The sequence below is a fragment of the Notamacropus eugenii genome, chromosome 2, assembly GCF_028372415.1.
Source record: "Notamacropus eugenii isolate mMacEug1 chromosome 2, mMacEug1.pri_v2, whole genome shotgun sequence".
Classification (NCBI taxonomy): Eukaryota; Metazoa; Chordata; class Mammalia; order Diprotodontia; family Macropodidae; genus Notamacropus; species Notamacropus eugenii.
Window position 1 is genome coordinate 473,159,477 of NC_092873.1, and position 26,194 is coordinate 473,185,670.

Genomic DNA, 26,194 nt, shown 5'->3' on the forward strand with positions numbered 1-26,194 from the left:
TCAAATTTTCTTTCCAGCTCTGGTCTTTTCATCAGGAAAATTTGAAAGTCCTCTATTTCATTGAAAGACCATTTTTTCTCCTGAAGTATTATACTCAGTTTTGCTGGGTAGGTGATTCTTGGCTTCAGTCCTAGTTCCTTTGACTTCTGGAATATCCTATTCCATTCCCTTCTCTCTCTCAATGTAGAGGGTGCCAGATCTTGTGCTATCCTGATTGTATTTCCACAATACTTGAATTGGTTCTTTCTAGCTGCTTGCAATATTTTCTCTTTCACCTGGGAATTCTGGAATTTGGCCACAATACTCCTGGGAGTTTCTCTTTTTGGATCTCTTTCATGCGGTGTTCTGCGGATTCCTTGAATATTTATTTTGCCTTTTGGTTCTAGAATCTCAGGGCAGTTTTCCTTGATCATTTCATGGAAGATGATGTCTAGGCTCTTCTTTTGATCATGGTTTTCAGGTAGTCCCAGAATTTTTACATTGTCTCTCCTGATTCTATTTTCCAGGTCAGATGTTTTTCCAATAAGATATTTCACATTATCTTCCATTTTTCGAATCTGCGCGGTATGTTCTGAGATATGTCTTTCTCATAAAGTCCTTAGCGTCCATCTGTACCATTCCAGTTTTGAAAGATCTATTTTCTTCAGTGAGCTTTTGAATCTCCTTTTCCATTTGGTTAATTCTGCTTTTGAAAGCATTCTTCTCCTCATTGGCCCCTTGCACCTCCCTTGCCAACTGAGTTAGGCTAGTTCTCAGGGTGCCAATTTCTTCAAGATTTTTTTGGTTCTCCTTTAGCAGGGAGCTGATCTGCTTTTCATGCTTCTCCCTCATCCCTCTCATTTCCCTTCCCAGTCTTTCCTCCACCTCTCTAACTTGATTTTCAAAATTCCTCTTGAGCTCTTCCATGGCCCGAGCCCATTGGGTGGGCTGGGACACAGAATCCTTGATTTCTGTGTCTTTGCCTGATGGCAAGCATTGTTCCTCCCCATCAGAAAGGAAGGGAGGAAGTGTCTTTTCTCTGAGAAAATACCCTTCAATGGTTTTATTTCTTTTCCCTTTTCTTGGCATCCTCCCCAATCAGTGACCTGACCTCTGAATGTTCTCCTCACACCCACCTCGCCTCCTGGTCCTCCCAGCCAGCGTTTGGGGACTGAGATTCAAATGCTGCTTCCCGCCTTAGGATTTTTGGCGGGGGCAGGGCTGCTATTCAGTGCGAGAATTAAGTCCAGGTGGTCAGGGGCAGGGCCGCCTCTCTGGCTCAGTTCCCTCAGGGGGTTTATGCACAGACCATCCACAATGGATCCAGGCTCCCGCCCGTTTGGGGAGCCCCTGTCTGTAGCCGCCTCTCAGCTTCTATCTCCTGGGGGGGCCCGAGCCATGGGGGCACCCCACTCCCCTCTCCACCCGCCAAAGACACTCTCTCACCTATCCCCGTCAGTCACCTGTTGGTGGGGGGGCTAGTGCCGCTGCTGGAGATCCCGTCTCTGGAGCCTTCTCGGATCTGTACCTCTCGGAGCCGTGGCCGCCGCCGCCGCCGCAGGTCCGTTCTGGGCTCCGCGTCTGCAGCGCGAGGGACCTTTTGCGAGAGGTTTGCAGGTCCCTCTGTGGGTGGGGGGACCCGCATGGCCGCTGGAGATCCCGTCCCCGTAGCCCTCTCGGATCTTTTCCCTGGCTGTGGCAGGGCTGCACTCTGCTCCCCATCCTGGAGCCCAGTCCACGGCGCGAAGGACCCCCCGCGAGAGGTTTGCAGGTCTCTCCGGAACAGAAATCTCCCTTGCTCCAATATTCCGTGGTCTCTGGGTGCAGAATTCGCCCTGGGTTAGTCCCCTCTAGCCGTTCTGTGGTTTGTGGGTTCGGAGCTATGTGTATGTGCGTCTTTCTACTTTGCCATCTTGAATACTCCATTTTGAAGAGTTTGCCAGGGATGATATAACTACTGAGTTCAGTTAGAGGATATTAGCCTTTACCTCAAGTAAAATAGTAAGTTTCAGGAAAACTAAGTCTCACCAAGAATTTGTGATTGGGTCTTCTGCCTCATACATCCCTTAAAAACTCCCCTTTACTCATAGGTCCCCTATTGTCTTTCTGATATCTTGAATCTGGAAACCTCAGACCATGACCTCACATAGACAATCTGTTGCCAGATCCTGCCTCTCTCTTTTGCTTAGTTTCCTAAATCCCCTGCCCCAAGTCTTTGGGTAAGGTCTTGCTGTCTTGAATAAGGCTGACAACTTCTCCTTAAATTTTCTGCCTCCAGTGCTGCTCAAGTAGAGTGACTTCATCATTCATAGTTTCTGGTAATTGCATGCTACTGCTCCACCACTCCCAGAAGTTTTTGAACTGCTCATTGGTGTTTGGATCACATCTTTTCTTGATGCACCATGAAGCCATTGTTTTTACTGAGGCTTTACCACATCTCTTCTCCCACCTTTTCCTAAGTCACAGTTTTTCCCCCACCCTCAGCCCTTTGACTGAATCCAAAATCCAAATCCCCTTTGTGTTGGGAATTTTGGGTTCAGTCAGAGGGCCACACTTGAGGACCTAGAGAGCCACATGTGGCCTCGAGGTCACAGGATCCCCACCACTGGTGTAGGTACTAGTAGCTGGGAATGAGGAAAGAAAGAAGATGGTACTTGGACTATCTTAAAGGGAAAAAAATTGTAACAGGATTTGATGAAGGGTGAATTTCAAGGAAGGAACATATCCTCTGCAAAGACGTGGTCTGAGAAATAGGAAGTTGTATGTGAGGAATAGGGACTGACTTTTGTCTTTTTGTATGCTGTTTTTGTATGCTCAGCACTTAATATAGTACCTGGCACATAGTGAGGGCTTAATAAATCCTTGTTCACTGACCAGATAGACTCTATAGCGGAGAGAGGGTAGAGATCTATAATAAAGCTTGAACATTAGGCTGGAGTCAGGTTGTGCAGGTGAAACCAAGGAATCTGTATTTGACCCTAGAAGTCATAGAGAATGACTGGAATTTTATCAGCTGTGGCTTTTATTATCGTCACCATCACCACCACCACCATCCCTAAAGGGGGAGAGCTTGCCCCTTCTGTCCCAGAATGCATCTTAAATGAGAACACTATACTTAGTCTTGGTCTGGGTAAACATTACCTATGCCATCCATGCATGTATTGGCTCAATGATGGTTTTATTTTGCTGACTTCATCATTTACCACCTCTCTCTCTTCCCCCCACTCTCAGTCTCTCTTTGTCTCTGTCTCTTCATCTCTTCATTTTCCACCCAACTGCACTCCTCTGGACTTTCCCATCATGCTCCCTGGAACTTTTCATCCTACAATATCACATCAGCTCTGGAACTCACACCTTCTTAGTGCCTTCTATTCCTGGGATCCTTTCACCTTGTTTCTCAGCATCCAATATATTGGGTGTTGTCTTTCTCCAGTCGATTTCAAGTTCATTAATTGTCTTTGCCCCTTTCTTTGTATCCCTAGAGCTTAGTTCCATACCTAACACACAGCAGATACTTAATAAGTATTTATTGACTGACTACTTGGTTCTAAGTACATCATAAATGCTTCTTGAGGAGGTTGATCAGATTGAAAAAAAATCTCATTTCAAAACATTGGAGTATCTTGAAAATGGGCCATCCACTTTCTTAGTGGGAGTGTCTAGAACAGCCCTCTAGGAGGGCTGCTAAGTTGTAGTGGCTTGCCACTAGAGAAATTTAGGGTAAGCCCCACCTTCTTCAGGTAGCCACTATCAGACTGTAAAGGGCAGAACATTCTGAAACCAAATTTGCAATGAATGTAGTACATATCAGGGTTCTCAAAGTCAGTAATGATGTCAGGATAGCCCTTAGAGGTCTAGAGACTAGGACTAATTGAGCAGAGGAAAAAAATAGCATAGTCGAACTGCCAGAAGTTTAGACAAACGAGACATTCCTTTAAACTGTCTCCTACATTCAGTCCTGTTCACTAAATGAACAGAGAGATCCACTCTACCAAAGGCAGAAAGATCAGATGGAATTCAGGCACTTCCTGGATTGGAAGAGAGATACTTTTCTTTGGGAGTTAAGCAATGGGAATAGGAATATGAAGAAAGACTGTAATTCCCATAAAAGCTCCTCTCAAGCAGAAGCCACCCCAGCTTGGGTCAATTGTTTCTTAGTTGCTTGAGTAACTTTATGGCAGCAAAGTGAATCCAGGCAGATTTCTCTCTCAAGTTTTACCATTGTAGGGTTGCTAACTTTCCAAGTGGGGATGTGTGTGTGTTACTCTCCCTCCTTTCCACCTTTCTAGATGTGTTCTCTATTTAGTCAAACAGGCTACAGGGAAATCTAGAGGGTAGACCAGGAATAGTCCAAAGGCTGTGGGAAGGTTGGCAATTATGAGATGGGTCAGACAACAGATCAGGTAAGTGACAGTTCCATGGTTCTCTGTTCTCATCAGACTTCACCTGGAATAGTGTGTTCAAATCTGGGCTCTGTGGCTTAAAAAGGATATTGAGTTGGAGAGTAGTAACCAGAGGAGATCAACAAGGATGGTAAAGAGTTGCAGATCCATATCATATGAAGTTTGAATGAACTGGGTGTATTTATTCCAGAGAGAGAAAGACTTTGGTTGATGGTGGTGGTGGTGGTGGTGGTGGTGATGATGTGTGTGTGTGTGTGTGTGTGTGTGTGTGTGTGTGTGTATGTAAAATAGAATGTAGCAGTGAGAGCTTTGTTCAAGTATTTGAACGAATATAGAGAAGAAAGTAGATTTGCTCCATCTAGATCCAGAGAACCTACCTTCAGGATTGTGAAGATCAAATATGGTAATATTTTCAAAACACTTAGCACAATGCATGGCATATAGGAAGTACTTAATAAATATTTTTTCCTTTTCCTTCCTCTTCTGGAGGATAGGACCAGGAGCAAAAGATGAAAGTTGCAGAGGTCATTATATGTGAGGAAAAATCTACTGACCTAAATTACACTTATCCAAATGTGGAAATTTGTTGCTGGAAGAGGTGATGGGTTCTCCTTCCTTCGAAGTCTTTAAGCAGAGACTGGTTGACCACTTGTCACATATATGATGGAATTTTTTTTTTCCATGTATGGTTTGGACTAGAAGGCCAGTAGTGATTCTAGAATTCTGTGATTATGCAAAACTTGCCCTGAATTCCTCCTCCAGCAGGCCTCATTTCTGCTGCTTCATCAGGCAAACGTAAAACTCCACCCAGAAAAACCTTTAGATTCCAGAGAGCCACTTTGATCTTCCTTCTTTGTCTTTTGCAAGTGCATGTTTGTTGAGTTTAGGTTTCTCTCTAGTAAAGACACTCTCTAGTGCCTTGATAAGACACAGCCACACCTGCCAAGTGAGGCAACTCATTTCCGCCACTCAGAAAACAACACTGACAAAGATCTTGATCAGAATAAGGTCATGGGGTGAGGATGAAACACCTCTGAAGTGTCACCACCTAACCTTTTTTGAGCTGAATAAAAACTTCCTTCTAAATCCTGCAGCATGGGGTTTCCCACTGTAGGTTGCTGCCGGTGCATCCAGGTGTGGAGGAATTCCTGAAGGAAGGGAAATCTCAGCTCACCAACTGGACAGGATTTTGGCTCTTTCCCTAAAAATGATTGGCTAGTGGCCAATATTGCAGCTCACTGTTCTATTCCAAGAATGTTCCTCAATGAACTTCCTCATTGGTTTACGTAGCCCATTGTTTCCAGTATTCTGGGAAAAGAGAGAGAGAGGCATGACTCTATCTATAATCTGTAAACCTGTTTTGCCCAGGCAAAGACCTAGAAAGGGCCAGAGATCCCTCATTGTGGAGGACACATGAAACTGAAACTAAAATTTTTCTATCTTTGCTAAGTAAAAAATAGAAAACATAAAAGATAAGAGGTCTATTCTTTGCTAACTGCAAAATAAACAGATCTCCAACCATCTTGTCATGAGAAATGTATACCTACGGAGATACAAAAAGAAGGATAAAAGTTCTCGAAAGATATAATCCTGGACCAGAGCCTTTCCTTAGTTTCTCTTCATTGTTAATATATTCCTTCCCTCCTTCTGTCCACTCCAGTCTAGTGTGGTCTGTTCAAATTACAGAATTGTAAAATGGAAGGTACTTTCCCAGGACATCTTGTTCAGTCTAGGCCATGTTGAATCTCATTAGATTTTTCTGGTTGCCAGATCAGTGTACAGTAACGCTTCTACTGTAATGCTTGTGTGTATAACAAAGGAGGTTGAACGGAGGTCCCTCAAATAGCTTGGATATGGTTTGAAATATTAATTACTTCCTCTGGGGGCTCTCTATTATCATTCTCCTGCCCAATGGTTTCCATGAAAATCTACCCTATTGCTTCTCAAAGGTAAAGAAAATACAAAACCTCCCCTCTGAAAATTTTTTAAAAGTGTGCTGTAATCTGCATTCAGAGTCCATCAATTCTCTCTCCAGAAGTGGATAACATTTTTCACCAAGGGTACTTTGGAATTGCCTTGGATTATTGTCTTGACCATAGAAGTTAAATCAGTTTATCATCCTTATGATATTACTGTTACTATGAAAAATATCTTCCTGGTTCTTCTCACTTCATTTTATAGGAGTTCATATAAATCTGCCCAGGTTTTTCTGAGACCATTCTATTTATCATTTCTTATAGTAGAATAATATTCCATCACAATTAAATACTTCACTCATTCCCCAGTCGATAAACATTTTCTCCATTTCCAATTCTTTGCCACCATAAAAAGAGTTAGTGTAAGTACTTTTGTACAAATAGGTTCTTTCCCTTTGATCTCTTTGTTATACAGACTTAGTTTGTTGAGGTCAAAGGGTATGTACAGTTTTATACCTTTTGGTTATAGTTCCAAATTATTTTCTGGAGTAGTTGGACTGCTTCACAACTATACCAAACAGTACATTAGTGTCCCTATTTTTCCCATATCCCCTCTAGCATTTGTCATTTTCCTTTTCTGTAACATTAGACAATCTCATAGGTGTGAGGTGGTATCTCAGACTTGTATTAATTTGCATTTCTCTAATCAGTAAGGACTTAGAACACTTTTTTCATGTAATTATTCATACCTTGATTTCTTCTTCTGAAAACTGCGCATTCCTGTCCTTTGACTATTTATCAACTGGAGAATGACTGTTATTTTTATAAATTTGACTCAGTTCCCTACATATCTGAGAAATGAATCCTTTATTAAATAAACTTGCTGTGAAAAATCCCCCCTCAGTTTCCTGCTCTCCCTCCCCTTGCATTTTGGCTGCATTAGTTTTGTTGTGCAAATGCCTTCTAATTTCATGAAATCAAAATCATCCATTTCATTTCCTGAGATCCTCTCTATCCCTTTTCTGATACTAAACTCTTATCCATGGATCTGACAAGTACATTTTCCCATGCTCCTCTAATTTACTTCTGATATCACTCTTTATGTCTAAATCGTTTATCCATTTTGACATTATCTGGGTCCGGCACTCTGCACCACACGTTACCTTTGTCATTCTCACAACTTGTCTGTCTCTTCTCCTTACAATCACATAATCTATTAGATGCCAGTGTTTGCTGCGAGGGTGCATCCATGGAGTTTTATTGCATTTAGGGAAGCAGAAGACAGTGTTGGTGATGAGAAGGTCACACGATGCACAAGTCTTCAGCAGTAAATGACCATTGCTGTTGCTGTTTTCAGCTCCATTCCTCCCTAGGACTCTCTGCCAAGTCTGGTAGTCTGAGCCTATTCTAGAATTAAAGTCACCCAGAATTATAAGCTTGTCCTCTTTTGGCACACTGATGATGAGTCTCTAGATCTTCATAAAATTTTTCTTTGACTTCATCAAGGTTCATCATGGTGGGAGCATAGGCACTAATGGTGGTGGCATGGCATTTTCCTGTGAGTGGCAACCACATTGTCTTGAATCTGTCATTTACTCCTTTTGGCGGGCAGATTAGCTTGCTGACTAGATTAATTTTGATTACAAAACCCATGCCAGCTTCATGGCACTCCCCTTCACAGTTCCCACTCCAGAAAAATATGTATCCAGCTCCATATTCAGTAAGCTGGCCTTCATTTGCCAACCTTGTTTCACTCAGGGCTGCTATTTGGATATGATATCTGTTGAGTTCTCCAGCAACAAGAGCAGGTCTACTGCATTTTGTGTATACACATTCTATGTGCCAATGGTGAATGGAATCATCTTTGCAGATGCTTTTGTACATTTTGTACATTTTGATTGTGTTTTGACTGCAAAGCAGGATTCCCCGCCTGCTGCAGTAATTAGGCCAGGACTGGGTAAGCAGACAATGTTTAGGGCACCTTTTCTAGCCCCCTTCCTCACATCAGGAGGTGAACAGTGCAATCCTTAAAAGACTGTTCAGATACCCATGTGGCTGCCGAGTCCCACTGCTGCTTCCAGTGAAAAACAACCCTATGGCCTAGGACACCAGTGTGCAGCATTGTGGCTACAGTTCCCAGTGTATCTGCACCTGCTGCTTCATCACTTGCGTGTTGCCACAGAACTTTGAGGCATAATAGTAAAATGCTATGGGAGATGTGTGATGCAGAGTGCTGGACTGATCATAAACTTATTCTTTCCAAACTACATATTCGCATTCATCAAAAGCACTGCCCCCAAGGCAAAATGACTACCAGAAGAATCAATGTCAACAAATTAGAACACTTCTCTGAGCATGAACAGTTTGCTGCTGACTTGGAGGGAAAGTTGAGCCAACATACAGTTGGCAACAGTGGAGCAGAAAAGGAGTGGACAGCTTTCAGAGATTTGGTGTACAGCCCTGCATTTGCTCATCTGGGTCAGAACACTCACAAACACCAAGACTGGTTTGATGAAAATGATGGGGAAATTCTGAAGCTACTAATGAAAAACGAGAACTGCACAGGATTTACCAGAAAGATAGTTCATCCACCTCTAAGAAGGCAGCATTAATTCCATCAAAAGCAAATACAAGCAAAGCTTAGAGAGATGCAGGATTCCTGACTCAGTAAGGAGGCAGATGAAATTCAGTTTTATGCTGATAGTAACAATCCAAAGTGCTTTTAGATTCCCTGAAAGCTATTTATGGACCAAAAACCTATGGTGCATCAAAACTACTCAGTGCTGATGGAGCCACATTGATTAGTGATAAGGACATGATCCTAGAGAGATGGGTTGAACACTTCCATAGTATTCTCAACAGACCATCATCAATCAATGCTGAGGCCATTGACTGTTTACCTCAGGTTGAAGTCAATCCCTTCTTAGCTGAACTTCCAACTAAAGAAGAGGTTTTGAGGGTCATTAGGCTCCTTTCATGTGGGAAAGCACCTGGTGCTGATTCATTCCAGATGAGATTTACAATTTAGGAGGACCATAGCTCATAAAAAAGCTGACTGAAATTTTCCAGGTTATATGGCAAGAGAAAGTTATCATTCCAGGAGTTCAAGGATGCCTCCATTGTCCATCTCTATGAAGGTAAAGGGAATAGATTGCCCTGTGACAATCCCAGGGTGGGGGTGTCTCTCTCTTAGTCATTGCTGGCAAAATTCTTCCTAGAGTCCTCCTTAATAGGCTGATCCTTCACCTGAAAGATGATCATATACCTGAATGCCAGTGTGGCTTCAGAAAGGGCTGAGGGACAGTTGCTATGGTGCTTGCTGACTGACAACTCCAGGAGAAATGCCAGGAGCGGAACAGAGGTCTGTACACATTGTTTGTAGATCTGACTAAGACCTTTAACACTGTTAGACATGAGGGCTTCTGGAAAATTCTGTCAAAATTTGGCTGCCTGGAGAAGTTCATCAGTATTGTTCATCAATTTCATGATGCAATGTTTGCCTGGGTTTTGGTTAGTGGACAACACCCTGGTGCCTTCTCAATCACTAATGGAGTGAAACAGGGCAGTGTGCTTGATCCCATGATTTTTAGCATGATGTTTTCAGCCACGTTGACAAACACTTTCAGTGAGGATGAACATGGCGTCAAGGTCAACTACCCTACTGATGGCATGTTCTTCAATTTGAAAAAGATACAAGCCAAGACCAAAGTGGAGGTGCATGATTTTCTGTTTGTAGATGATTGTGAACTCAGTGCAGCCTCTGAAGCTGAGATGCAACAAAGTATGATCAATTCTCTGCTGCCTGTGCTAATTTTGGCCTAATAACCAATGCCAAGAAAACACAGGTGCTCCATCAGCCACCACCACACCATCCGTATGTGGAACCATCGATTGCAACAAATGGAGAAGTTTTGAATGCTATGGATAAGTTTACTTACCTTGGTAGTGTACTTTCTAGGGATGTACACATTGACAATGAGGTTGATGCATGCATTGATAGAACTAGCTCAGTGTTTGGGAGGCTCTGAAGGAAAGTGTGAGAGAAAAGAGGTATTAGACTGACTACCAAACTGAAGGTCTACAGAGCTGTTGTGCTGACCTCATTGTTATACGTTTCTGAAACACGGACAGTCTACCAGTGCCATGCCAGGAAACTGAATCGTTTCCATTTGAACTGCCTGAGGAAGATTCTGAGGATCACCTGACAGTATAAGGTACCAGACACTGAAGTCTTTGCTCAAGCTAAACTGCCCAATATTCAAACTATGCTTCAGAGAGTGAAACTCTGATGGACTGGCCACATCGTTCGAATGCAAAATATATGCTTGCCCAAAAGACTATTTTATGGAGAACTCACATGGGGCAGGTGATCACATGGTGGCCAGAAGGAACGATACAAGGACACTCTCAAGGTCTCTCTCGAGAACTTTGGATTTGACTGTGCAACATGGGAGATACTGGCACAGGACCTCTCAGGATGGCATGCCCACATCAGAAAGGGTGCTGTGCTGTATGAGCAAAGCAGAATTGAGAGAGCACAAAGTAAACACAGGATGTACAAATTTGGAGTATCCACCCCAAAAATTCATATGGGCTATCTGTGCACTATCTGTACATTCTGAGTTCGTATTGATCTGATCAGTCACAGTTGGGCACACTGAAACTTCACTTTATCATGGTGATGTCATTTTGGTCCTCTTCGAAGATGAAGGACAACAACCAACCAACCAACCAACCAACCAACCAACCAACCAACCAACCAACCAACCTTGGTATTTGAGATGAGATATTGGTCTACGTCTTGTTTCTTCCAAATTATTTTCCAGTTTTCTAAGCAATTTTTGTCAAACGATATTTTCTTGTCCTCATAGTTTGGATCTTTGGGTTTATCAAACACTAAATTACTATGGTCATTTCTTACTGGGTATTGTATCCCTAATCTATTCTAATGATCCACCACTCTATTTCTTAGCCAGTAGCTGACTGTTTTCATAATTGCTGTTTTGTAATATAGTTTGAGGCTTAGTACTGCTAGACTGTCTTCCTTTACTTTTGCCATTGATTCCCTTGATATTTTTGAACTTTTGTTCTTCCAGATGAAGTTTGTTATTATTTTTCCTAGCTTTATAAAACAATCCTTTTGTAGTTTGATTGGTACTGCACTGAATAAATAAATTGACAGGCAAAATTGACGTTTTTGTTATATAGCTTTGGTCTACTCACGACAATGAATATTTCTCTAATTGTTTAGATCTGTCTTTATTTTTTGAAACATGCTTTATAATTGTGTTCTTATAGTCCTTGGGTTTGTCTTGCCAGGTAAACTCTCAAGTATTTGATATTGTATGAAATTATTTTTAAATGAAATTTTTTTTCTATCTCTTCCTGCTGACTTTTACTGGTGGCATATAGAAATGCTATAATTTCTGTGATTTTGTCTTATATCCTGCAACTTTGCTGAAGTTAATGGCTTCAGTTAGACTTTTAGTTGATTCTCTAGGGTTATCTAAATATACCATCATTTCATCTGAAGAGTGATGGTTTTGTTTCTTCATAGCCCATTTTAATTGTGTCATTTTTCTTATCTTATTGCTAAAACTAACATTTCTAGTACAATATTGAATAATAGCGATGATAATGGGTATTCTTGCTTTACTCCTGATCTTATTGGAAAAGCTTCTAGTTTACACCCATTACAAACAATACTTGCTCTTGGTTTTAGATTTTTGTTGTTGTTCAATCATTTTTCAGTCATGTCCAACTCTTTATGACTCTGTTTAGGGTTTTCTCGACAAAGATACTGACATGGTTCACTATTTCCTTCTCTAGCTCATTTTACAGATGAGGAAACTGAGGCAAATAAGGTTAAGTGACTTGCCTAGGGTCACACAGCCTATAAGTATTTGAGACCAAATTTGAACTCAGGTAGATTAGTCTTCCTGACCAGTTCCAACAGTCTATTCACTGTGCCACTTAGCTGCCTTGGCTTTAGCGAAATACTACTTTTAGGTCAGCTTTATTGAGATTAATAAATATTTTAAAGAAAGATTTCATTCATTCCCATGCTTTATTATATTTCTAATAGGAATGGCTGTTGTATTTCATCGTAGGCTTTTGCTACATCTAATGATATAACTATATGATTTGTGTTGTTTTTGTTACTGATAGGTCAATTATACTGATAGTTTTCCTTATACTGAACCAGCCCTGAACTCTTAGTATAAACCCCACATGGTCATAGTCTATGATCTTTGTGATATATTGCTGTAATCTCTTTGCTAGTATTTTATTTATTTTTTTGCATCAATATTCATTAGAGAATCTGATGTGTATTCATCTTTCTCTGTTTTTGTTTTCCCTTGTTTAAGTATCAAAACCATATTTGTGTCATAAAAAGGAATTTGGTAGGATTCCTCTACCTATTTTTTCAAATAGCTTCTATAGTATTGATATTTATTATTTCTTAAATGTTTGATAAAATTCATTCGTGAATCCATCTAGTTCTGGGAACTTTTTCCTTAGGGAGGTCTTTTATGGATTGTTCAATTTCTTTTCCAAACATACAGTTACTTAAGTATTCTATTTCTTTTTCTGTTAATCTGGGAAGTTTTTTTTTTTTTGTAAATATTCATCCATTTAATTTCGTTAGTTTTACTGGCATATAATTGGGAAAATAGCTCTACTAATGGTTTTAATTTTGTCTTCATTGGTGATGTATTCACTCTTCTCATTTTGATACTAGTAATTTGGTTTTTCTTTTTTTAAAATCAAATCAACCAATGGTTTATTTGAATTTTTAAAAAATAAAATCAACTTTTAGGTTTATTTATTAGTTCAATGGCTTTTTTTAACTTTCATTTTATTACTCTCTTTTGATTTTCAGGATTTCCACTTTAAGGCTTAATTTTTTTGTTGTTTTTCAATTGTTCAGTCATGTCCAACTTTTTGTGATCCCAGAGACCATAGTATGACAGGCTCTCCTCTCCCTGAATAGCTCTTGAAGTCTGTCTGTGTTCATGTCACTTGTTTCCATGACATTTTCTATCCATCTCATCCACTGTCATTCCTCTTTTCTTTTGCCTTCCATTTTCCCCAACAGCAGTGTCTTTTCCAATTAGTTTTGTATTCTCATTATGTGGCTAAAATATTTAGACCTTATCTTCAGTATTTCATCTTCCAGTGAATAGTCTGAGTTTATTTAAAGAAATAATATTGTCTGATTTTTATCTCCTTGCTATCCAAGGGACTCTTAAAAGTCTTCCCTAGCACCACAATTTGAAAGCATCAGTTCTGTGGAACTTAGTTTTCTTTATAATCCTACTCTTACAGCCATACCTTGCTACTGGAAAAACCAAGGCTTTGACTATACAGACCTTTGTTGGCAAGGTAATGTCTCTGCTTTTTAAGATTTGTTTTCTTTCCAAGGAGTAAGAATCTTTTAATTTCATGGCTGCAGTTACCATCCATATTGATCTTCAAGTCCAAGAATATAAAATCTGACACTTCTTCCATCCCTTTTCTCTCTATTTTCTGGGAAGTGATGGGAACAGATATGAAATATTAAGTAGATACTTTTCCTGTGGACACAATTTGCATAGTAGACAAAGCCCACCATTTTTAGACCTGGATCTTCTACTTACTTGCTGCATGATCTTAGGCAAGACACTTCATATTTTTAGGTCTCAGATTCTCCCTCTATGAGATGAAGGACTTAAGTTGGATGGTTTCTTAGATCCTTTCAAGCTATAGATGATTCTATTTTTGTGACTTTAAGTTGGTTTCTTTGAGATTCCTTGAAGCTCTGGATTTATTTTTGTGGCAGTTATATAACAATAGTGATGCTGATGATGATTATAGTTAACATTTATGCAACACTATGATGTATGGATCTTTGAGGATACTGATCCTTTCAGAAATTGATGTTTGGCTCATGATGGAGCATGATTGGATATCTGGATGTGAATGTCAGTCAATGATGGTGTCATCACAAAATGACATATAAAATCCAGAGAGAAATGAATACAGCAGAAGATGATATCAGGAATGAAAGATAGGGCAGAAGTAATGTTTTCTACTTGTATGCAAGATAGGAGGAAGCAAGGTGAGTGCCTGGAAGAGTTTGCAGCAGGGCTCCCCAAGGGTGATAAGAGCTCTCTGGAGGGAGATGGGCTAGCTACCTTTTGCTGATTACAGTTGAAAACTTGAGGGTGTTATGGGTAACTCGAATAATCTTGGACACCAAATCTCTCCTTCCCCACATCCTTAGGTTATGTACTGTTTACTTCCTAAAAATCAATGGAAATCCAAATAGGGAGATATTTCCTAACAGATGTGTCTAAGAGTAAAATGGGCTGTCTCAGGAAGTCATGAGTTCTGCTTCACTAGGAATCTTCAAAGCATGATTGTTTGACTATTTGTCAGAGTAAATTCCTCTTCAGACATAATTTAGACTAGATGGGGTGGAGCTAAGATGGTGGACTAGAAAGACACACATATGCAGGGTCTCTCCACACAGCCCATAAAATACCTGGAGAGAGGGACTCTCAAAAAATTCTGGAGCAGCAGAAGTGGAGAACAACAGAGTGAAAGAGATTTCCAGCCCAGGGTGACCTGAAAGGCCCACAGGAAATGTTGGTTGCACTGGACTTGGAGCCAAGCGTGGAGCCCAGCCCAGCTTTGGCCATGTGGCCAGCACTATGAGACTCTGGGAGGAGGACACCTCAGGGGCAGAATCTCCAGTCACAGCAGCGGGTTCTCAGATCCCTCAACCCACAGGTGCCAAAGGTCAGTGATGGGTTTTTTTCAGCTGGCCAGGAAAGGAGAAGGGGCTTCCCCTAGCCCCAGCCTCAGGCAGTGGCCTGCAAAGGCCACATCAGGCAGGCTGCAGCAGTTTTCACAGAAGCCAGAGACCATTGTTGGATCATAAAAACCCCTGGGGGCACTGAGGAGTTGATTTTTGCCTCCACCTTGTGTAGAGGCCCTGAGGGAGACTGGTGGTCCTGCCCACCACAGCTTGACTGAATCCCAGCCCCCTGGTGCTGGCTTGGTGGAAATGGAGGCCAGGTCACTGTGGAGAGGAAACTATGCTAAGATTCTGGGCACAAAAATCCCTCTCTGCGCCCAGACCAGTACACGCTTGATTGTGCCACCTTGGAGGAACTGGGATTTTACAGATTCCCAGAGTATACCCTACTTTTGACAAAGGACCCAAAATTCAAGTAACAGGCTGGGAAAATGCCCAAAAAAGGGAAAAAATAAGACTATAGAAGGTTACTTTCTTGGTGAACAGATATCTCCTCCCATCCTTTTGGATGAGGAAGAACAATGCTCACCAACAGGGAAAGACATAAAAGTCAAGGCTTCTGTATCCCAAACATCCAAAATAAGTATTCAATGGTCTCAGGCCATGGAAGAGCTCAAAAAGGATTTTGAAAATCAAGGAAGAGAGGTGGAGGAAAAACTGGGAAGAGAAATGAGAGAGATGAAAGAAAAGCATGAAAAGCAGGTCAACACCTTCCTAAAGGAGACCCTAAAAAATGCTAAAGAAAATAACACCTTGAAAAATAGGCTAACTCAATTGGCAAAGGAGGTTCAAGAAGCCAGTGAGGAGAAGAATGCTTTCAAAAGCAGAATTAGCCAAATGGAAAAGGAGGTTCAAAAGCTCAATGAAGAAAATAGTTCTTTCAAAATTAGAATGCAACAGATGGAGGCTAATGACTTTATGACAAACCAAGAAATCACAAAACAAAACCAAAAGAATGAAAAAATGGAAGATAATGTGAAATATCTCATTGGAAAAACAACTGACCTGGAAAATAGATCCAGGAGAGACAATTTAAAAATTATGGGATTACCTGAAAGTCTTGATAAAAAAAGAGCCTAGACATCATCTTTCATGAAATTATCAAGGAAAACTGCCCTGAGATTCTAGAACCAAAGGGCAAAATAAGTATTGAAAGAATCCACTGATCACTGCCTGAAAGAGATCCAAAAAGAGAAACTCCTAGGAACATTGTGGCCAAATTCCAGAGTTCCCTGGTCAAGGAGAAAATATTGCAAGCAGCTAGAAAGAAGCAATTCAGGTATTGTGGAAATACAATCAGGATAACACAAGATCTAGCAGCTTCTACATTAAGGGATTGAAGGGCATGGAATAGGATATTCCAGAAGTCAAAGGAACTAGGACTAAAACCAAGAATCACCTACCCAGCAAAACTGAGTATAATACTTCAGGGGAAAAATTGGTCTTTCAATGAAATAGAGGACTTTCAAGCATTCTTGATGAAAAGACCAGAGCTGAAAAGAAAATTTGACTTTCAAACACAAGAATGAAGAGAAGCATGAAAAGGTAAACAGTAAAGAGAAGTCATAAGGGACTTACTAAAGTTGAACTGTTTACATTCCTACATGGAAAGACAATATTTGTAACTCTTGAAACTTTTTTTCAGTATCTGGGTAGTTGGTGGGATTACACACACACAGACACAGACACGCACACACACACCCTACAGAGTGAATTGAAGAGGATGGGATCATATCTTCAAAAAAATGAAATCAAGCAGTGAGAGAGAAATATATTGGGAGGAGAAAGGGAGAAATGGAATGGGGCAAATTATCTCTCATAAAAGAGGCAAGTAAAAGACTTTTCAGTGGAGGGAAAAAGAGGGGAAGTGAGAGAAAAAACATGAAGCTTACCCTCATCACATTCAACTAAAGGAAGGAATGAAAAGCACACTCATTTTGGTATGAAAACCTATTTTACAATACAGGAAAGTGGGGGAGAAGGGGATAAGCAGGGTGAGGGGGATGATGGAAGGGAGGGTAGTGGGAGGAGGGAGCAATTAGAAGTCAACACTCTTGGGGAGGGACAGGGTCAAAAGAGAGAGTAGAAACGATGGGGAGCAGGATAGGATGGAGGGAAATATAGTTAGTCTTATACAACACAACTATTATGGAAGTCATTTACAAAACTACACAGATATGGCCTATATTGAATTGCTTGCCTTCCCAAAGGGAATGGGTAGGGAGGGAGGGATGAAGAGAAGTTGGAAGTCAAAGTTTTAGGAACAACTGTTGAGTATTGTTCTTGCAACTAGGAAATAAGAAATACAGGTAGTGGGGTATAGAAAGTTATCTTGCCCTACAGGACAAAAAAGAAGATGGGGATAAGGGAAGGGAGGGATGTTAGAAGACAGGGAAGATTGGTGATAGGGGCAATTAGAATGCTTGGCATTTTGGGGTGGGGGGAGGGGAGAACTGGGGAGAAAATTTGGAACCCAAAATTTTGTGAAAATGAATGTTAAAAGTTAAATAAATAAATTAAAAAAATAATTTAGACTTGATGACTTCTTAGGTTGCCTCCAGTTCTGAGATTCTATAGTTCTGCCTCATACAACTTATGTGTCAGGGACAGCATTAAGAGCTTTATTTAATTCAGAAGAGCAGAAGATGTTGAATCTCAAAGAATACTAAATTCTGTGTGACAAATAGGCTGGAGTTGTATGACACATGTTTATTATTTTGGTATCCTCTTCTTTTCTTTCCTTTTTTATGATGAGGCTCCCACATCACCAACTTCCTATTAGACAATTTGAATTGGATATTTGGTAGGCATCCCAAACTCTACGTGCCCAGGGTAGATCTTATTATTTTTCCTCCCAAACCCATCTTTCTCAAATTTCTTTATTACCGTTAAGGGAACTATCATCCTTCTAGTCATCCAGGTTCATGATGCTGATCTCATTCTGAACTCCTAGGTGGCTCAGTGTTGGACCTGGAGTCAGGAAGACCAGGGTTCAAATCTGTCCTCAGACACTTACTAGCTGTGTGAGACTAAGCAAGTCACTTAACACCATTTGCCTCAGTTTCCTTATCTGTAAAATGAAATTGAAAAAAACAAAGGCAAACCATGCCAGTACCTTTGCCAAGAAAACCCCAAATGAGGAAACTCCTTCTATCAATGTACAGACAGGAAAACATAAGGTATATCATGGGAATGAGGAGAATCTCAGTGAATTAGACTCATTTCCTAACTGGATTATAAACTATTTGAGTCTAGGGACCAGTTCCTACTTATTTTATATCTCTCCAAATTGTCTAGCATAATGTTTTGCATATAACAGACAATGATTAAATATCTTTTGGTCAATTCTGCAAATATTTATTGAGCATTTCCTGTGTATAAGACACAGTAATAAGCACCAGGGATATAGAGATTTAAGTAAGGCAGTACTAATTTTAAAGGAGTTTCCAGGCCATGGAGGGGAGATAAGATATAGACACAAATAGCCACAACACAATGCTAAGTGTACCAAGATACTGGAAAGGTGTGACTTTATACAGGAGATGGATCATTTCTGACTGGGGGAGGGGAATTAGGGAAGGCTTCATGTAGGAGATGTCATTTGATACAGGCTTATATTCATCAGATCCATTTCCATTATTGGAAAAAAGCTTCAAAGTATAATCCTATTCATAGCTTCACCTAAGATAAAAATGGAAATTCTCTACTGATCTGAATGATTGTATGGACTATGGATTCTCTAAACTTAGTATTTCTTCAAATACCACAAACAAGGTTCTGAAAGTTTTATAAAATAAATTACTTTGTTGCATTATTAAATGAATCTATATATGGGTATAAAAAGATGTGTAAGAATACCTGTACCAGTTGGTCAGATTTGCTATTCAGGTCTGGTGGTAAGTCAGGTCTTGGCACCACATTTCATCCCATGATGAAATATAGGCTCCTGTTCAGGGAGAACTCATTACTAATTTCATGTTTTACTGTCCACAGAGGACTATATTTCATTTCTCATCTAAGTACCTAACATTTTTTTTAAAGTTCAAAACTTATATCAATTCTGTGGGCCTGCAAGAAATACATGGTGGCCCTGGTGAGGGTGAAGTGGGAGGAGAGCTTTCAGAGGATATATACGGGAAACATCTGTCCTGTGACATTTAAGATGGTTGGTTAACAGTCACATGCTAGGTTGATGGTAGATGAGAAATTACATTAATATCTCCAGCTTCTCACTTGGGCCCACCACCTATGCTGACTTCAGCATATAATTTTGGTCATATTATGAGAAATCGTTAAGGTACAGCATTGCTGGTCTGGAGGGGAAATAATTTTAATTTGAGAAGATAACACTGTAGTAAAGCAAAAGTTTAGAAAAAACATTTTCACTTCCTTTAAACTGGGTGAACTTAATACATACAACTTCCCAGACATTTTGTGAGGTGGAGTGTTATTTCTTAGTCTGAAAACTGTCTGTGTCCTTTGACCATTTATTAATTGGAGACTGACTAGTCTCATAAATTTGACTTAGTTCAGCATATATTTGGGAAATGAGGCTTTTATCAGAGATACTTGCTGTAAACATTTTCCCCCAGTTTTCTGCTTTCAGAAGGTGCCTATTTAAAAAAAAAAAGGCATAACATAAGTAGTAGGTACACTTCAGGTCTTTTTTACATCTTTAGACTTTGTCTGACAGTCAAGGAGTGGCAAACAGCTGTTTCTCTCCCCTCTGTTCTCTCCTCTAGTGTGTGGTCATTTGTCAAGACTGGGCTAAATGGGTCCATAAGAATCCCTCTAATTCTATCCTAATTATAAGAATAGTAGTGTGTATTTTATCTTAGGTGTTGTGGGCCAAAATCATGGAGAGGTATAAATTAGCTTCATCTTCCACTGCTCACCCTCACCCCAACACCAGCCAGGATTGTTGTAAGGAAGTACTAGTTCAGACTTGGGGAGTTGGGATTAATTTTGCCCTGAGGTAGATTGATTTGGGACCCAGCAGTGGTACCTTTTAGCAGAAGAATATACAAAGATTTGGGAGGACATTGGTGGGGACTTCTTCACAGCCAGCTAGGTCCTAGGTTAGGGAATCTCCTTGCCAGCAACTTTTATCTGCTTTTATGTTCTTAAGCTTTTACTTGCAGGCATCTGGATAAATTTTTATTAAATAGATTGTTTTTCTGAAACAGAAGGACATTAAGGTTATTCCTAAGGATTATATTCACAATTTGTAGAAGTCATCTTTAGTGGATTTGTACATATTCAGCTAGAAATTTCTCTTAAATACATACTGATAAATTCCAAATTAAATATATTTTTCATCTTTCTTGAGCAAAATTTTCTATTCATTTAGTGAGATTCAATCTGCCCAGCATCCTATTGACCTCTGAGAGTGCTGAAACTTGACAATGCTATATAAATGCTAGCTATATTCATTATTGTTATTAATGTCTGAGAATGGAAATGTGATATTAATTATATCCCTAAATCTCTTCTCAGGAGAGTACTGCTTTTAACAGATCTGGCCAAGTATGTAGGCTTTAATAAGAGTATTGTCTTTAATACCCCTAGTATCTTTGAAGTTGAGACATTCACCATTCATTGGTAGAGTAATATATATTCGTTAGGAATATATATTCATTATCATTAAAGATCTGAGCATATTGTAATATGAGTAGTTTCTAACTGCTGAAGAGGAAAGGAGAAACATTCTATTTATTTAAGCTTTATATTCTTACCCACTGCTGAAAGAGCCCAACACAGATTGCAGAGTTCAAAGAAAGAATATACACAGATAAACATGTAAAATTAAAAGAGAAGGAGGAAGCAAGGATAGGTGCTATGATGGACGAGGTTGAACATATCATAATAGGCAATTTGGCTCTAACTTTTCCTGCAGCAAAAACGGAAGTATATCTGGTCATACAGATTTCTTTTTCGGGAAAGTAAAAGTTTAGAAATTCATTTGCAGAAACTATGTATTTCCAGAAACTCTAGAAGCAATTTATCACATGATTCCTTTATCATGTGGGCAGTACTATATTTCAAAGACGTAGACTTTGGACTTAGAAGTTCTGGGATTAAGTTCTCTCTTTCTCATTTCTTAGATATGTGAATATGATTATGAACAAATCAAACCTCTCGGAGTATGTTTCCTCTTCTGTAAAATGAGGAAAACAATATTCCCTACTTATAAAAAGGATGGCAGTAGAAGATGGAAAGTATGAGAGAGAGATAGACAGGTAAAGACATTGAGAGTTTTGCTTCTCCATCTGTCAGAGATAATCTACAGAAAAGCAAAAGAGGAGTATAGTTTTTACCAAGAACGAGGATAAAGAGAATAGTGAGAGATCTCAGAAGAACTGTTCATATTTAATCTCTGTCCACAAATATTGATCTAGTTGGAATATGTGTATTTTTCTTTCTTGTTGAAATAATAGTCCATATACCTGCTCCCCACCTGTATTGAGACAACATTCTGCATTTCGAGTGCTGTGCCAACTCGAGGAGACAAACTCAGAGGTATCCTCTCTTTCCCCTCCTCCTGCTCTCAAGATTTGGATTAAGGAGGGAGGTCCTACCCTGCTTACAACAGAAGATTGTTTTCTCAATCTAGTCTCTTTGACTTTTTGTTTTTCCTTTTTCTGATACCTATTGTTCTGATTGGAGCCAAGAAAGGGAAGGAGAAATTATACACCCTATTTAATCACTTAATTATTAATTATCATTAATATTATTCATTATCTTGATAATAAATTTACATATTTTGATAATAAATTTAATTAATTATTTTGATGACAAATTTAATACAAATAATTATTAAGTGCAATTATGAAGTGCTTAGATCCAAAGAAAAAGCAAAAACAGCTTCTGCCCTCAAAGAGCTTACATTCTAACAAAGGACAAAGCACATATCTAGGAATATACAAGAGTAGTAAGTTCACTCTCTAGGAGCCAGGTCAACTCTATGGCTTCCTTAGGGTTGTAGGGGGTGGTTAGGGTGTACATACATCTTCTCTAATGCCATTAGCTCAAACTCCCACCAGCTGTGTTGTCCCCACTATTAAGTGATGATGAGCAATGCCCCAGTTCTATTGATGATGGGCAATGCCCCAGTTCTATTTATCTACTTAATATCAATTAACTTTTACAATGGGATGTTTACTTCAAAGATACAATCAAGAAAAAAAATGACAAACTACCCCCCTCCCAGTACTTCAAGTCTATACTTTCTCTTACAGCCTTCATTTTCTAAAGGATGGGCTTATTCACCATAGTTTCTAAGTAGTATTAGTTCATCACATTCAAAGGCAACTTCACTGTCAAAAAGTCCTTGTCTCATTTACCACAGTTCTGCGTCCTGAAGGTCACTCTAGAAGGACACTTCTTGCTGTCAAGGTATCAGTGTCTTGTGGCCATAGAACCTGAAATGGGCTTGGACTCCCAGAATTCCTGGAGGCTTACTGTCTTGACTTTTCCAAATTCACAAAGACAAATTCAGAAAGCTTCCAGATGAATCCCTTTCATATAAAACAGGACAAATGTTGAGGCCAAGGACTAAAGCCTTTTTCACAGGGTAATGGTGGGGAGGGCCCAAAGGCCACTCTCTCCTTGCAGCATTGTTTATATCTGGATGCTATCATCAATGGACTCAAAGAAATCCACCAAGGACAAAGCAGTCTAAAGGGAAAAAATGGTCAAATCATGTTTTCTGAATGCCTCCTCAATCAACCAAAAAACTTTCTGTTTATCTCATGGTTAGTCAACCAGAAAAGTTATAACATATCACACTCCCGTATTTTTCCAAAGAACTTCCATTAAATGTCAACACAACTCTTATGAAAACAGAATCCATAGCCTCTCCCACATATGAAATTGACCTCAATTGACCATATTGGGCCCATGTATCTGAGGGCAAGACAGTTGGTAGGGGGACTAGAAAACATCTGCAAAATGAGGAAAACTCAGCTTGATCTGAATCTTGGAGGAAGTCAGGGTTGAGGAAAGGTGGCATTGCATAAATGCATGGGAGACAGACACTGTAAAGGTATAGAAATGGGAGAGGCAGTGTTTTGTGGGAGAAGCAGTAAGTGAACCAGCATGGATGGACCATAGAATCTGTGGAATAAGGTTTGTGATAACTAGAAAAACAGGAAGGAACCACACTGAGAAGAATGAATACATGAAGAAGTGTTTGTTAAGCACTTGTGTGACAGGCATTTTGCTGAGCACAGAGATACAGATACGAGAAATTGAGACAGTGTTTGCTTTTGTTTATAGGGGAGGGCATAGATGAACAGGATCTGGAGTTGGGAAAGGGGTAGACATATGGAGATATATAGGAAGTGGCAAGGGTTAGGGGAGCCAAGGTAAGGTGAAAGTTTAGCAATCACAGCCCCAGGGTTGGAGTTGAATTTTCAGGAGGATAAAGAGGAGGAGACATCATGGCCTGGAGATCGCTGGGAAGAGAGTTTCAAATGCCAAAGGAGTTTATGTTGAATCTTGGAGGTAATAGAGAGTCACTGGAATTTGTTGAGTTGGAGATTCCAAGTAGTAGATTCCAAGATTCCAAGTAGTTAGAAGGTAATGAGGTGTAAGTCAATAATTATGAACATAGTTAAATTCGACAAGAATTCTACAAAAGGAGGTTGCCGGGGGCCACTGAAATATCTGTCTTTGTAGCATCCTAAGTCAGCTATGATCTGAGTGCCTGCTTTAGTAGGTCTCAATCTAAGACTCCTATGAAATCTAAGACTCCATGAAGGTGGGAACTTTAACTTATCTTTTCAGTTCAATTATTTTTCAGTCATGTCGGACTCTTCATGAGCTTATTTGGGATTTCTTGACAAAGATACTGGAGTGGTTTGTCATTTCCTTCTCCAACTCATTTCACACATGAGGAAACTGAAGCACAGTTGTGACTTGCTCAGGGTCACAACAGAGTCTGATGCTGGATTTGAACTCAGGTCTTTCTAACTCTAGGGCTGGCATTCTATCCACTGTGCCACCCAGCTGCCCCTGACTTATCTAAGCCTAATATTTCTTGTGGTGTCTGGCAGAGAACTCTATATGTATTACACGGTTTTTTTTTTTGGATGCTGATTGAATTGAATTTCAAAATTTGGTACACACTAGCTATGTAACTCTGGATGAGTTGGTCTCTGTGAATCTCATTATTTTCACTGTAACGTGGGACTAATACTTGCACTGTTACCGTACCACATGGTTGTAAGGAATTACTGTATGAAGGTGAACTACTATTTCATATGAATGTTGACTTCTTTGTCATCTCTCCCTGCACAGGCATTCCCACATTGGATTTTGATATTAAATGTTTACTATGTTTATTTAATGATTATTATGGATCCAAGCATCCATTTATTTTGAGAAACAGAAGCTTAGAAATTTATTCCTGGGAGCAACCCAAGATAATTTAGTCCATTGCATTTTACAGAAGAAGAAGAAACTGAAAGTCATTTGATTGAAATAGCCTGCTGATTCCTTGTCTAGCCTCTCTATTGAAATTGAAATTGCAACATAAATTAGTGGCAGAAGAGGCATTGGAATCCTGATCTCCTGATGGCTATCCAGTGCTCTTTGTAACACACTGTAGTCCAAAGAAGAGCGATGGAGATGATGCAGATTGGAGAAGAAAGTTTAAGGCTCTGGACAGAAATTTGAGTGAGGGGAATGCCAAAAGGCTTCAGGCCAGTCAATGAGTAGTTATTAAACACCTTAGCTAGCATTGTGCTAAGCTATGGGGATACAAAGAAAGGTAAAAACCAGTTCCTGTTTTTGAGGAGCTCACAATCTAAAGGGGGAAAACATGCAAATAATTTTGTACAAACAAGATATATACAGGATGAGTTGGAGATAACCAACAGAAAGAAGGCAGTAGCATTAAGGGGGATCAGAAAAGGTTTCTTGTAGAATGTGGGATTTTAGTTGGGACTTGAAGGAAGCCAGGGAGGCCAAGAGTAGGAGATGAGGGACAAGAGAACTTCAGGTATGGTGAACAGCTGGTGAAAATGCTTGACACTGGGAGATGACATGGTCTATGCTTGGAACATTAAGGTGACCAGCGTTAATGGATTAAAGAGTACATGGAAGGAAGGAAAAAGATTGGAAAGACAAGAATGAGTGGGGAATCTACAGCCTTAAGGCCACATGTGGCCCTCTAGGTCCTCAAATGTGGCTGCTTGACAGAACCCAAACTTCAAAAAAAATCCTTTGATTAAGAGGATTTTTTCTGTGAAGTTTGGATTTGGTCAAAGGGCCACACCTGAGGACTTTGAGGGCCAGTGGCCCTAAGGCTGCAGGTTCCTCACCCAACTTCACTGGACTTTACGTGATAAGGTGGCAGCATGGTCAGAACTGAGTTGGGCATGGACTGCAGTAAGGAGATACAAGACAGAGAGATCAATCAATAAGCTATTTCAATGGTCCATCATCCAGATGATGAGGGCCTGCAGCAGGGTGTTGGCAGTGTCAGAGGAGAGAAGAGGTTATATATGAGAGATATCAGGAAAGTAAAATTAACAGGTGTTAGCAATAGATCAGATGCTGATGGTGAGAGAAAGTAAGGACATGTGGATGACCCTGAGGTTGTGAGCACTGAGTGAATGATCAATTGACTATTTATACTAAGAGAAGGGGAGTGGGAGGTGATATAAAAATTCTCCCCCGCCTTGCCACACCACCTCAATCACCCTTGAGCAATAAGCTTAACTTAGAACAGGAATGATTTGGTCTAGATATAAAGAAGGAGTTCCTGACCATAAACATTACTATGGAACATATGCCTGAGGGAGTGTGTGAACTCTCTATCCCAGGGGTTCTGAGTGGGATGGTTTGGGGCATATCCCTAGAGGTAGTGAGATGACTCCAACAAGTTCTTTCCAGATGCCAGATGCTTTCACCACTAAAGCTTACCTAGGGCTGAAGACAATGGAATATTGGCAGAAGCCAAACAAACCCACCTGACATATAGCTTTGACAAGGTCCTTTATTTCTAGAATGTACTTCTCCCTGTTTTTTTCAGATCTGACTTATGAGAGAACAACTGAAAAGTCAAACTGTAGAGGCTTCTAAAAATG